The 15,901-nt window shown below is 40.9% G+C and overlaps 1 protein-coding gene across 1 annotated transcript in view; it reads right to left on the reverse strand.

Annotated features, from left to right (window-relative positions):
* The window catches only part of GK (glycerol kinase), a 296,759-nt gene that overhangs the window by 77,391 nt on the left and 203,467 nt on the right, over window positions 1-15,901 (reverse strand). The window lies entirely within an intron of this gene.

Raw genomic sequence — 15,901 nt, forward strand, 5'->3', positions numbered from 1 at the left:
TTTTTATAAAGAACACAGTTTACAATAGCTCTTTAGAAATGTGTATCTAATAGCCTGAAGGAGACTGTTAGATTTATTATTAGTTTATATGCATATATTCATAATCTGAAAAACTTTTGATAGAAATAAGAAAGACTTTATCAAATGAACTGGAAAAAAAACAGGTAACCGATCAAAATTATTTTAGATTCTTGAGGATAGACATCCAATTCCTTGTTAATAACCATGCCCTTCTCTCGAAGGGCATTTATTTATAATCTCGCCAGTAGGGATGATTTTTCAACAGACTTGACCGCGTCAGAATAGGGCCAAAATGCGCCTGCCACAACTGTTGCGGCTTCCAACAATCGTGGCTTCCCTCTCCAGAGTATGCCCAAATGAATGGGCCTAGTGCGGAGGGTGCTGCTGCGAGGCAGACGCCGGGACTGAATCGGCAGTGGAATCCGCCTGAAGAAAGGGCAGCTTGCCTCTTACTTTAAGAAAAAAAAAAAAAAAAAGCTAGCGGTCTACATAGACCACTATTGTGAGGGGTGGATTATGATGTGGATTCAGCGCCAAAATCCGCCCCCTCTTGCCCCGTGCGAACAAGCCCTTAGATTAGTTGGCTGTAGAGGGTAAGCTCTCTGAAACTCTCCATCACGGTCTTTGTGAAATCATTTTTGTGGGCATTAAATGAGAAATAAAATAACAGGTCAACAACGTGACTCGAGGTAGGTGTGAGCCTGTTGCCTCAAAATTATGTAGATGTTCAATACTTAATAAATTGCTATCATTAAAGCACCATCACCCCACTGCTGGCTTTGCTTCACAGTTGATTCCCCACAACCAGACGTTACCATCTCATCTTCATTGTTCCTCACAAAAATAGATGAATGGGACAAATGATTGCAAGTTCAGGCTCCACCTGTCCAAGGAATAGATCTGAATAATTCCATCCATTCCTCTACTTATTACCGAAGGACAGAAAAATAATAGAAGAATCATAATTCCATAGCTTCAATTCTACTATGATGATATGATCCATAAGGTCTTCTCCTAGCAGTTATTGAGATGTCTGCTCCTTCATTAATTCACTGTATATATGTATGTATTCACATGATCTATTGTATTAACAAACCATCAAAAAAAAAACTATTTTTGTTCGTTTTCACGGGTCCCTTGGGTGCAAAATGCCTGTGCTAAACTCTACGGTTTTTTTTTCATGGCCGTTTTCTAACACGTGTAACTCTAGGCCAAGGCTGGTTATAATTTGGTATAACACAGGTAGTTTTTGGTCTAAAAGTGCAGTGCAATTGCAATACCACTGCACTTTTGGGCTGAAGCCCAGTGTTGTGTAAATGCAGTTTTTTGGCTCAAAAGAAAACCGCAAAATCTGCAGCAAAAAAAAAAGCTGAGTTTCTGCTTTTTCTGCTTTTTTTTTGTAGATTAGCAAATCATTGCATTATTGGCTATTATCCATGTTTGTTTGAGCTGTCCTTGCTATATTATGAGCTATAACAATCAGAAAAACTGGCTTTGAGGTTAAGAGCTTTTAGAGTTCAACCCTATGAAGTCATGATGTAACAATGGTGAACAAAATGTTCCACAAATTCACTTAAAGGGAGTTTTTCAGTTTCTAAAAGTAATAGCATATGCCTATGATCATGAGGGCCCGACCTCAGAGACCCTCCACATATCCTCATAGTGTTTTGTCTGCAGTAACTCGCTGTGCTTTCAAAGTCCGGTGACCGCAGTGTAGATGAATGTAACCTAGGAGATTTGTATTTATTCTAATGTACCTTGAATAGTCTGTATCCTTCCTGTACTCTCAGCCACTGAATATACAGTCAAGCCTAATTCATCCCCATGGTGACATCTGTCAACTGCACCCCCACCTGAGTTATGTACACAGCTTCATAAGAGCATCAGCACTCATTTTAGAGAACGTGCACCTGTACCTTTCATTTCACAGACGTAAAGGCAAGAAGCTCCTCATCACTTCTTACATCACATTCATACCAGATACAGTCCTATGAAAAAGTTTGGACACCCCTATTAATCTTAATCATTTTTAGTTCTAAATATTTTGGTGTTTATAACAGCCATTTCAGTTTGATATATCTAATAACTGATTGACACAGTAATATTTCAGGATTGAAATGAGGTTTATTGTACTAACAGAAAATGTGCAATATGCATTAAACCAAAATTTGACCGGTGCAAAAGTATGGGCACCTCAACAGAAAAGTGACATTAATATTTAGTACATCCTCCTTTTGCAAAGATAACAGCCTCTAGTCGCTTCCTGTAGCTTTTAATCAGTTCCTGGATCCTGGATAAAGGTATTTTGGACAAACAATTCAAGTTCAGTTAAGTTAGATGGTCGCCGAGCATGGACAGCCCGCTTCAAATCATCCCACAGATGTTCAATGATATTCAGGTCTGGGGACTGGGATGGCCATTCCAGAACATTGTAATTGTTCCTCTGCATGAATGCCTGAGGATTTGGAGCGGTGTTTTGGATCATTGTCTTGCTGAAATATCCATCCCCGGCGTAACTTCAACTTCGTCACTGATTCTTGAACATTATTCTCAAGAATCTGCTGATACTGAGTGGAATCCATGCGACTCTCAACTTTAACAAGATTCCCGATGCCGGCATTGGCCACACAGCCCCAAAGCATGGAACCTCCACCAAATTTTACAGTGGGTAGCATGTGTTTTTCTTGGAATGCTGTTTCTTTTTGGACGCCATGCATAACGCCTTTTTTTATAACCAAACAACTCAATTTTTGTTTCCAAAATGAAGCTGCCTTGTCCAAATGTGCTTTTTCATACCTCAGGCAACTCTATTTGTGGCGTACGTGCAGAAACGGCTTCTTTCTCATTACTCTCCCATACAGCTTCTATTTGTGCAAAGTGCGCTGTATAGTTGACCGATGCACAGTGACACCATCTGCAGCAAGATGATGCTGCAGCTCTTTGGAGGTGGTCTGTGGATTGTCCTTGACTGTTCTCACCATTCTTCTTCTCTGCCTTTCTGATATTTTTCTTGGCCTGCCACTTCTGGGCTTAACAAGAACTGTCCCTGTGGTCTTCCATTTCCTTACTATGTTCCTCACAGTGGAAACTGACAGGTTAAATCTCTGAGACAACTTTTTGTATCCTTCCCCTGAACAACTATGTTGAACAATCTTTGTTTTCAGATCATTTGAGAGTTGTTTTGAGTAGCCCATGATGCCACTCTTCAGAGGAGATTCAAATAGGAGATCAACTTGCAATTGGCCACCTTAAATACCTTTTCTTATGATTGGATACATCTGGCTATGAAGTTCAAAGCTCACTGAGGTTACAAAACCAATTTTGTGCTTCAGTAAGTCAGTAAAAAGTAGTTAGGGGAATTCAAATCAATAAAATAAGGGTGCCCAGAGGAACAATTACAATGTTCTGGAATGGCCATCCCAGTCCCCAGGCCTGAATATCATTGAACATCTGTGGGATGATTTGAAGCGGGCTGTCCATGCTCGGCGACCATCTAACTTAACTGAACTTGAATTGTTTGTCCAAAATACCTTTATCCAGGATCCAGGAACTGATTAAAAGCTACAGGAAGCGACTAGAGGCTGTTTTCTTTGCAAAAGGAGGATCTACTAAATATTAATGTCACTTTTCTGTTGAGGTGCCCATACTTTTGCACCGGTCAAATTTTGGTTTAATGCATATTGCACATTTTCTGTTAGTACAATATACCTCATTTCAATCCTGAAATATTACTGTGTCCATCAGTTATTAGATATATCAAACTGAAATGGCTGTTGCAAACACCAAAATATTTAGAACAAAAAAATGATTAAGATTAATAGGGGTGCCCAAACTTTTTCATAGGACTGTATACCAAGATAATGGGGCTACAGAAAACTGCAGAATTATTGCTTGGCAGAAACTTCCTAGAAAATGTGGGTGTTACTGCAATACCTAATGCCAGTTTGTTTATTAATATATATATATATATATATATATATATATATATATATATATGGAAAATTTGTGGTTTCTAAGATGTTACAGTTAACAATTACAGTAAGTTTAACAGTAATTGCCATGGTAAAACATGCATTCAGATCCATAGACAGGGAGGGCTAGAGCTGAATTCCCTGAGGCTGTACAAATGACCTATTGCAAAATCTGTGCCACAATTCTACTGCAAGGTGCTATACAGTGCAAGCAAATCGGATTTTAACAAAACACATAGGCTTAGGTTTCCTTTAAAATGTACCTGTCTTGGTGATTTGGGACACTAAACCACCCAATGGTCCTTATGGAATGGGAAGTTTAGTGTCCTAAATGCCACTATTGTAAAGCAGTCTGTGACTGTATTGTGTGTTTTTTTTGTTTTTGTTTTTTGTTTTTGTGAAAGCACACATGCATGCACACACACCTACCTACCTACCTACCTTTTATACTTCTCTACAGATGATCTCATCTCAAATGAGTCTCATCTGGTTGATACTTGACCTGGTACTTCTTGTGCCTTATGCTCTTCTTGAGTTAATCAGAGGTGTATTCCTCTGGCTTCATTAGAGATCTACATCAGCGTGGGTAGAACAGCTGATAGGGGAGTATACAGCTTTATATATATATATATATATATATATATATATATATGCGCAAATTTTGGGACACTAAACTGTTGTCCTAGATCACCTTGGCCGGTTTCCTTTAAGTGATGGAGATTGACATGACACATTCATACCTGTTGTGTGTCAAAGGTGGTCATGAGTTTGTACTCCCAGACCTTGCTGTTTGCCTGAAATTGAAACTACCCTTTAAGGCTGGGTCCCCACGTGGCATAAACGCAGTGGGGAAAAAAAAGTGATGTTTTACAGTGACAGCAAAGTGGATGGGACGCTAGTGAATCCCATCCCCACTTTGTGGTAAAAAAAAACCACTGCAACGGTTTTGGATATTGCCTTATGGCCACAGTTTTTGAAATCGCGGCATGTCAAGTATACCTCTGGAAACACTAGTGCTTTCTCTATAGGAAAGAGAGAAATTCCTCAGAGGTTTTTCCCACAGCGCATTTTTTTGTCCATGTGGTCAGAGCTGCAAAATGTTTTGGCCCAAGAAGATCTGCCCTCTTTTATGGTTTAAAAATTCATGCAAATAAGTTCTCTTTGGAAAAAGATAATTGCTAGAGATGAGCGAGTATTATTCGAAATGGCCATTTCGAATAGCACGCACCCATAGGAATGAATGGAAGCGGCCGGCATGCCGACTTTGCCGCCGGCCGGCTGCTTAACCCCCCCCCCCCCCCCCGCGTGCTGGCTACATCCATTCCTATGGGTGCGTGCTATTCGAAACTGGAGTTTCGAATAGTACTCGTTCATCTCTAATAATTACACTTGCCAATAATTGTAATTCCTCTTAACCTCCATAGTATCACTATAGGAGGATTGCCCTTACCACTAGGGACATGAAATGAGGATACTATGAATAAAAAGCCCCCTCCTCTTACCTTTCACAGTAAATAACCCAGAGCCATATGGATGCAATACAGTTTAATTAGATAAGGCAAAAGTATACAAATTATACAAAAAAAATAGTAAGTAAAATCAGCAAAAATAACCTTAGCATTGGAAGGAAAACCCTGTGCTGCTGTAGATTTTAAGGGGAAATTAAATTACCAGTAAGTATTACACTATGTAACAGTTTATGTCCTTGTTCATCAAATGTTATTTCCTAACAGTGCATAGGTTGGCATTACAGAAAATACAAATTATTAATCAACTTTGTTTTTATGATCAGGGCACCGAAAACCATAAACATGTCTGATATTAGTAAAAAAGCGACTATATTCAGCTGTCTAGCTTCATATACAATAACAAAATGTCATAGAAAAATGTCATTAAAAGTGTGTTTTCTAGATTTAGGATTATACAGTAAGTCACTTTCTTGAACAAGTGCCCAAATGTAATCTCCCATCATGTTTTTGTTGTACTGTCCTTGGTAGCCACGTTCAAAATCCAGTATTTCTTGATGAAAGCATTATCCTTGCTCCTCTGAGAATTCCCCCATATTCTCCTTAAACTTGTCGAGGTGGGCATCAAGAAAATGAACTTTAAGAAACATCCTGCAGCCCATTTCGTGGTACTTGCGCAAAAGAGTTTGGACCAGCTCTACATAATTATCTGCCTTGTGCTTACCAAGGAAACCTCGCATCACTTCAAGAAAACTGTGCCAAGCCGCTTTCTCCTTCTTTGTGAGTAGCTGAGGAAATTCTGCACACTCTATCACCTTCTTTATCTGGGATCAGGGGATAATAAAACTCCTTAGGGAGCGTGTGCACCTTCACAGGCGTATGGTGACTTACAAGCCATTTTAGGTCTACTGGTGGATTTTGGGAAAAATATGCAAATCTGTTTTCCAGGATGTAATTAGGAAAACAGTGCCTCTGTCTGCTGCTCTTCGATGAAAATGTCAGCTGTGATCTTGGCCACAGACAGCTTTGGAAATAAATTTTGAAGGCATGTGAAAGCTGGGGACTCTTTATTAGAGATGAGCGAACACTATTTGAAACAGTCGTTTCGAATAGCATGCTCCCATAGAAATGAATGGAAGCGGCCGGCCGCTTAACACCCCCCCCCCCCCCCCCCCCCGCGTGACGGCTACGTCCATTCATTTCTATGGCAGCGTGCTATTCGAAACGGCTGTTTCAAATAGTGTTCGCTCATCTCTACTCTTTATCTAGAGCTGTGACAAACTGTTTCATGAGCCCTAATTTGATATGGAGAGGTGGCATTAGCACCTTGTGGGGTTCCACCAGCAGCTCCCATTTTACATTGCTCTTTCCTAAAGAGAACTCTGTACGTTGTGGCTAGTCCCTCTAGTGGTAATGCGCATTCTTGTCCCTGCTGTCCCATAGGCAAAGATAGCAGGGATATTTTGTGTTACCACCCTGCAAACCCATAAGAAATGCTACCATATTAAAATTTCCAATAACATCCCAACAATGAGTAGCATATTTCAGCATCTCCAACAAAGTCTTGAGGTTGTTGTAGTCCTCCTTTAACTGTACGGAGTGAGCCAAAGGAATATTTGTTCCCATTCTGGAGCAGCACAGCCTTTAAACTTCTAGATGAGCTATCTATAAAAAGTTGTCACTCTTGTGGGTTAAAGACAATACCAATTGCAAGGAATAAACCAGTGACGACGTGACAGTAGCACAGACCGTCACAATTGTTGAAGAAACTAGCAAATGTTCAATTCTGTTTCCACTGGTCCACAACTTGAACACTTTCGTCCAGTAGGTTCCACTGCTTCAGTCTAGATGTCAGTAGCTCAGCATTGGACTTTGAGAGTCCCATTTCTCGTATCAAGTCATTGAGATTCTTTTGATTGGGGTAGTATCTCTCCAATTTCTTTCAGGAGGAGTACCTATGGGGAGCTCAGAGCAGTGTGGTACTGGAGGAATTGAAGATGGGATATCAAGATACGCCACTGGAGGAGCATTCTTGCCACTTGGACGTTTGGAAGGACCGACCATGCAAAAGTAGCAGTTGGTTGGTAGGCTCTCGCCAAATTCTTGGCATAGCAAACTTCATGGCTCTTCTTTCCCCTCAGAACCATCCCTCTAGTGTTCTTTTTCAGTTTTCACAACTGTAGTGAGGTGTCCAGGGTTTGTCCTGGTCCCCAACCTGTATTCCGAAGTATACCTTATAGGCTTCACACATCCTGACCGACGTTCTCATTGAATATTTCTTGGCTCGCATCTTAATGAATTTGCCACATATGTAGCAAAACAAATCAACAGAATGCTTCCAGCCTCTTGATGCCATCTCTGCATCTAGCTACACACTATATTTCTCAGTCGTATTCAGTTGCTGCACTTGCTCTCACACTATATTGTTATCCACTATCACACTATTACTGTAATTACAATAAGTACTACTGTCCAGCAGACGTGCTTATATAGTAAACAGGCAGACGTCTGGAATATTCTACCGAAGTCTAGACATGGCTAGAATGACACAGACGTTAGAAGTTTTCAGAACAGTCTAGAATATTTCATCAACATCTAGACATATGATATGCTTCTTAATTAAAATATATGATTTTAAAATATCGATGTCCTGGTACAAAAGCAAAGTTTGAGTTGAAATTAGCGTTTAATATTCTTTTCAGATCTAAATAATCAGAAAATAACATTATTAAAACAAAGACAAAACAAAAATAAAAATTTGTTACAAAGTGTATCTCATAGTGTATCAGTGACACTGAAGGGAGGAATAACAGAGAAGCAATCAATGGAGGACAGGAACAGGAACTTGCGACCAAAGGACAGATCAGTTTTAGATATTTAGCTTATAATGGTGGAAAAAGGTTGAAGGATTCTTTAGATTCTTCTACTCCCATTGTAATATAGATTTATTATTCTTTATAGAGCACCATTAATTCAATGGTGCTTTACATTATTATATTAATAACATGGTGCTTTACTTTTGAGGGTTTACATACAATATACAAAACAAAGACAATTCTAACAGTGACCAACTGGCACAGTGGGACACAGGGCCCCTGCTCGCAAGGGCTTACCATCTATGAGATTTAGTAAGGAGTTTCTCTCTTACGCAAAACAGCATGGTCAGCCAGAGGTGTCACCTGATTTGGAATTCTTGCCCTCATCTGAAGAAATATCAACGGCAAGAGGACTTGGTGCTGGCCTCTCTGCTGAAGTAGAAGGAAGCAAGTCCACCAGGAATACCCTTATCAAATAGAAAATGAGACTTCTTGCCCTTAGGTTTCTCACACAGGAAAGCAACTGTACAGGGCTGGCTCCAGGTTTTTATGGGCCCTTGGGCGACAGAGCCTCAGTGGGCCCCCTTGTAAAGGAGGCGGGGGAGTCGAGACACTGTGCGTCGCAGATGAAGCGAGTGACGTCATGCAGGAGTGTGGCATCACCAACGCCATACCTCCCAATTTTTAAAGAGAAGAGGAGCAAAATGTGCGGCGCGCTCTGCGCGCCGCGACAAATTTGGCTCCACCCACTTTTGTTGATTCCACCCACTCTCATTCATTTATCATGTGCTCCCACACAGTACAATCCTCCTACAGTCACCCGTAAATTATATGCCCCCCTCCATCTCTCCCCCAGTTTCATATACACCCTTCCTTTGCCCCCAGTTTCATGTCCCCCCTCCATCTCTGTCCCCAGTTTCATCACGTTCTCCCCCTTCATCTGCCCACAGTTTCATGTCCCCCGTCTCTGCCCCAGTGTCATGCTGTTCTCTCCCCACCCCCTTCATCTGCCCCAGTGTCATGCCGTTCCCCCCTCCCCTTCATTTGCCCCCCAGTTTCATTGGGCCCCCTCCATCTTTGTCCCCAGTTTCATGCCGTTCTCTCCCCACCACCTTCATGTTCTCCAGTGTCATGCCGTTCCCCCCCTACCCTTCATTTGCCCCCCAGTTTCATGGGCCCCCTTCATTATGTTCCACCTTTATATTTAATACAAAACAAACACTTATACTCACCTTCCATCACTCACCTTCCATCGATCCCCCGACGCTCCTCTCTCCAGTCACATACGCGATTAAAGCAGGAGCTGTGAGTTCAGCTCCTGCTTAGCTGCGGCCCGGCTTGCGTGTGTATGCGTGATGACGTCATCGCGCCTACACACGCAAGCCGGGCCGGAGCTTTAAAGTAGGAGCTGAACTCACAGCTCCTGCTTTAATCGCGTATGTATTCCAGCTCATCGGCGGACGGACGCCGATGAGCTGAAATCGTGACAGGCAAGTGCCGGGGGGCCCCCAGAGGCTCTGTGGGCCCCGGCACTTGCCCGACTATGCCGTGCGCTGACGCCGGCCCTGCAACTGTACCACTTTCTCTGTACATGTTTTGCACAAACCCTTCATACAGTTGTGCTAAAACGTTCATACACCCAAGCAGATTTTTTGGTCTTTTTTTCAGAGAATATGAATGATAACACAAAAACTCATAGTTAGTGGTTGGTTGAAGCCATTTATTGTCAAACTTCTGTCTTCTCTTTATAAATCATAATGACCCTGTTCACACTTTAAATTGGCTTATAGTGTAAAACACTGAGGGCCCATTCACACGGAGTAAACGCGCATGTATTTTGGCAAAATACACGTGTATAGATAAGACTCCCATTGACTTCAATGACATTTTTTTTACACGTGTAAAAAAACACGTCAAAATACACGTGTAAAATGTCATTGTCATGGGAGTCTTATTTTTACACGTGTATTTTTTACACATGTATTTTGCCAAAATACACCCGCGTATACTCCGTGTGAACGGGCCCTTAGGGCTTCTAGGAACATACCTATCCAATTTTTAGCTCTCTGTTGCAAACACAGCCAAAGTTATATCAATGTGAAAGTGACATTATTATACTCTGGGAGGTGCAAAAAAAAAAAACCCTTCTGGTCTTCCTCGTGGTGTCTGGTGCTCTTCTCTGACATAGTCAGTCTTGGTGGCCACCACTAAGGCCTGTGATGGGCCCACCAGCAGTCATATGTGAATGCTGAGCATCATGACACTTGACATGCTCAGGTCACTGCTGAGGCCCAATCACAGGCCTCAAAGCTAAGCCTAGGCCAGTGATGTCACAGAACAGTACTGCAAGACGCGAGGAGGCCCAAAAGAGGTAGCAATATAAGTATGAAAGTTTTTTTTTTCTTTAATAAAATAGTATAATATTGCCAATTCGCCTAACTCCACTAGCAGCCAGAGATCCCTGCTCCTTGTGTCGCCCTCCTGAAGGAGCCAGAGCAAGATAAGGAAGACACCGCAATCTTTCCCAGCCCCTCCACCAGCAGTGTCGTCTTTGATGTTTCCAAGGGACAGATTCCACCTGAGGAAGGTAAGAAGAGGAGCCTGTTTTATTTATTGCCTCCTTGCTGTTTCCTTTCACTGGGGATGTGGGAACTCTCCTGTCAGGGTTGCTGTGAAAAACTTGCTCTAGGACATTTTTTTTTTTTAATTTATTTTATTTTTATAGCTCAATTCATGGTTTTTTTTTTAATAAAAAAAAAAAAAAAAAAAAAAACAGTGACAACAAGGAGGATTAAAGTCAAACTTCCAAAAAGATAAAGACCCATATGTTAATAGCTGTTTAGGAGTATCACCACTGTAAAGCACGGTACTGGTTTGGCTAGGTGATAGGAGACACTTTACTCCATGTGACCCATTGTTTATCACTCTCATTCTGAGCTTCTATCTTATTTCACCTACATGCAATAGGACATGTGGTGTGGTATGTGTGAATGGAACCTGGGATTTTGTAATCTTTATTTTAGTCAAAACTTTTTATATTGTCAGTGTCCGTTATGTATGTGCAAGTTTTGCATGGAAGTTCTCCTATTGTCATTAGTATGGCGGATGTCAGGAATGGAGGAATGGGTTAATTGTGCTTTGAACATGCTTTTTGTACAGCAATGGAGTCTTGCGTGGTGAGTGTGTATACAGGCCATGGAGGTTGAGTGCATTACTTATTGTGTTCTTGTAAACAATTTTACCTGTTTATTGCAGGTCTTTGTGTAGCTCTCTACAGGTGGCCCTTGGTTCTTGGACAGCTTCTGATAATTCTTTCCACTCCTTTGCTTCACAGTTAGGAATGGTAAATGAAAGCCTAAAACATAACTTTTATTCTTGATTCATAAATAAAATAATGTAAAAAAAGACATGTGGACAACCGCAAACAATACATAAAACACAAGACCTAGAGGGGTGTACACAATTTATTTGAAAGGTAGCCAGTCAATGGTGGCTAAAAGGAAAGACATAGCTGAGACTATCCCTACAGTAAAGATAAATTAGCTGTGTATAGTTATAGCAGTCTCCTTGCCACCCCACCATGGTATCAACACCCCCCACAGTGAACCCCTATAAAAGTGGTCCTTATTAGCAGTAACACCTAACCCCTACATGTCGGGGAGTAAGCCTATAGCATCTGTTAGATATTGGGTAGGTAATGGGGATCCAGCCAGCCAATTGATGGGATAAGTGGACAGATGGACACAATGCTCACTAAGGGTGCCTTCACACGCAAAATAACATGGCGTATACGATCCTAACTCCCATTGAAATCAATGGGAGCTTTTACGGCACGCAAACTCTCATACGCCATATATATGCCAGATCGCGCTGCACGTTACATCGTGTGAAGGCACCCTAAAATATCACAGTGGCAAGGCACACACACAAAAAAGGAAAGCTCAATGCCTATCCCCGTTAGAATGATGCATAAAAGTTCATCAGGAGCTAAAATATGTACAGATGTACTAGATAAAGTACAGATGCAGAAATGCAGTAAAAACTGCAGTTCTTGGAGGTATGATGTGAGCTCCAGTACTGAGATAGCCGACCATCTTGTGAGCAGCACCTGGTCGTGGCCAAGTGATGGTGAAATGATGTTCTATCCACTTCTGGATTATGGCACCATTTTATAGGCCATCAGTTGAAGCAGCTTATATTATTAGTCACTAAGTGGCAGGATTGCTTTCCAATTACTGATAGATTCCAGCTGGCGTCATGGCTTCCCATGGCTTTTTGCACCTCTTTTTCTTCATGTTATGTGTAATACTTTTTCCATGTATCATTTCTCATTATTATACATAACTTTAGTTTTAGAAATTGAAATCTATTTACTATTTAGTAACTATTTTCTATTGAGATAATTGGTGACATATTAAATCCTTATTTCCCTTGCTGTATGTGGTTGTATCCGATTGCTCGACCATAGTATTTTTTGGTGTGTGTTTTGGATTAAATCTGTCCCATCTGAAGTATGTTGGGTGGTAAGTTGGCTTCCAGTATAGTGATGTCTAAATTTTGTTGTTCTGTATTTTTATGACTATATTCAGAATCTTTATTTCAATAAAGGAGTGGTTGAGTGTCAGAATGGGACCTCTTAAACGCTCCTATAGTTGTTATGGTAGGTTTCCCAATACTTTTGTCCATATAATGTTAATGTCTGTTTCTGACTAATGTCATGGGATGACAACAACATACCGTATTTTTTGGACTATAAGACGCACTGGACTATAAGACGCAGGTTTTAGAGGAGAAAAATAGGGGGAAAAAAATTTCAGGCAAAAAATGGTAAAATATTTAATGTATGGGAGTTGTAGTTTTGGAACAGCTGCAAGGCCACATTGACAGGTGACCCTGCAGCTGTACGGGGATGTATAGGGCGTTTTTTTTGTGGGGCCAGGTGTACTTTTTAGTTATACCATTTTGGGAAATGTTTATTGCTTAGATCACCTTTTATTTAATTCAGAGGCAAAACAGAGAGAAAAACCCGGCGGTTTAGCACTTTTGATTTTGACGTTCACTGTACATAAAAATATTAGTAGACCGGGCATTTTCAGACACAGGGATACCTAATGTATATGTTTCACAGTAATGTATGTATTCTAGGGAAAGGAGGTGAACTTTTATTTATTTTATTTTTTATTATATTTTTTTTAAGTGGTTTTTTTTTTTTTTTTTTTTTTACTATTTTATTATCCCCCGCCTAGGGGGCTTGAACCTGCAATCATTTGATTGCTAGTCCCACAGACGGCAATACAAGTGTATTGCCGTCTATGGGAGATTCTAAACATTACTATCGCGGAGTGTCATAGACCAGCTGCGATAGTAATATATATCTATGACAGGCCTGGGAGCCGTCATTAGGCTCCCGGCTGTCATCGGAACAGGTCGGCTCCTGCGGCCTCGCCGTGCAGGAGCCGGCCTGCATCACTAAAGGTATGGGGCCGGTGGGGACCTGCCCCGGGGCTAACTAACTGCTGGGACCTGCGGAGGAGGAGCGGATTTACAGCATGGCCGCGCTCCTGCCACCGCTGGTTTTCTTCAGCGGCAGGAGCGTGGCAATCTGCAGGCCCCGGCAGCTAAGACAGTCCCTGGCATCTGCTGTAATAGACCGGCGGATGCCGGGGACTGTCTTAGCTGCCGGGGCCTGCAGATTGTCACGCTCCTGCCGCTGCAGAAAACCAGCGGTGGCAGTAGCGCGGCCATGCTGTAAATCCGCTCCTCCCCCCACATTCAGACTATAAGACGCACCCTCATTTTCCTCCGAAATTTGGGGGGAAAAAAGTGCGTCTTATAGTCCGAAAAATACGGTACATTAAACTGTTGCAGAGACTGATTCTGTGCCTGTTGACACTAATGTAAACTACATGGTAAAGTAGGACTTTATCTTCTGTTACAAAGTTAAATAAACATGACGAAAGGCAGGTTCCATCATGTTGTTTATATTAGTGCCAATGGGACCGGACACAGAATCAGTCTGTGACCATTCTCTGCAACAATTTAATGTCCATTGCTGTCATCCTATGACAGAAGACAGCAACAGACATTAACAACTGTAGTGTAAACATCCCCTTATCATGATCACATTGCCAACTATGCAGGAACATTGAAATGTATATAATTTTACTCAACTAATAGCCTTAAATTTTGCTCCACTCTACCATACTGACATACAACACTTAACAACTGGTGCATACATCTTTTATCTCACGTTAGTTCAGCTACTGTTCAGATCTAATATTAACGCATCACACAATCTTGTTTCTTACCCTTCTCTGTAAGTTTCTTTAAAGATAAAACTACACAAATAAACTTCCTAGATTCCATGCATAGTTAAAATCTGAGTTAGTACAGTTTTTGTTCAGGTGACCTGCCAGTATAAAACATTATAAAATGAATATTTTTACTTCTTTTCTTTTGTATAGTTTTGAGTTTGATTTTTTTGCTTATTTATTCATTGCAGAACTGGAGAAACATTATTATAGTACTACACATGTCATATGAAGTGGTTTCATCAATGCATCATGTGTTTTTGTTTTTGGTACTATTTTTTATGGCAATATAGGGCTCATTTGCATGTTGACTAAAACATCCATTAATATCTCACCAACAGAGGCACTGATTCACAAGGGGAAAATACTGTCAAGTTAGGGTCACCTGAACCTACCTGTGGGTCTGGATCAGTATGCTTGGCTCTGGTGACAGACTCCAATGAAAATTGTTATACCTATGGTCTTGTTTTCTATGTCATACTGTGATATTTATGTAAGGCACCATACTTTCCACCAGAAGTTACATTTTAGTGTACCTGAAGTACTGAACTATTGGCCTATGGCAGACATTGAGCACCATAGTACAATTCCATGCAACTGACTGTTCATTCTGTGAATAATACGGCAGATTTACTAATCTTTTCTAATATTAAATACAATGTAAACATAGATCAGATAGTGTAATGAGCAAAATTTCTCAAAGTAGCTGATGATAGATGAGAAATTTGGTGCATCTTTAGACACAAAATCTAACTTATTGTTTGGCTTACTTTGCACCCGAAGTGTCTAAAACTCCATAATACCTGTGATAGAAAGTATGTACATCAGTTTTTAGTGTAGATTAAGCCAGAATTCTGGCTTGTTTAGTTACCCACCATAATGCAAGGCAGGTCGTGTCCCCAGTAATCCCCTGACACAGAGTCATATGACTTGTGATGGTCAGTAGGCTGAATGTAATAGTCCAGTTACTGCCACCTCTACAATATACTTTATTAATGGATTTTTGCTCCTTTCTGTGTAATCCTGTGCTTAGATCTACTTTCTATTTCCTCTGTATTGCTTCACTTGCTTCTTTCAGGTCTTTTCACTGGAGTATGGGTATACAGTCCTATGAAAAAGTTTGGGCACCCCTATTAAACTTAATCATTTTTAGTTCTAAATATTTTGGTGTTTGCAGCAGCCATTTCAGTTTGATATATCTAATAACTGATGGACACTGTAATATTTCAGGATTGAAATGAGGTTTATTGTACTAACAGAAAATGCGCAATATGCATTAAACCAAAATTTGACCGGTGCAAAAAATATGGGCACCT

Source organism: Leptodactylus fuscus, chromosome 2 (assembly GCF_031893055.1).
Source record: "Leptodactylus fuscus isolate aLepFus1 chromosome 2, aLepFus1.hap2, whole genome shotgun sequence".
NCBI lineage: Eukaryota > Metazoa > Chordata > Amphibia > Anura > Leptodactylidae > Leptodactylus > Leptodactylus fuscus.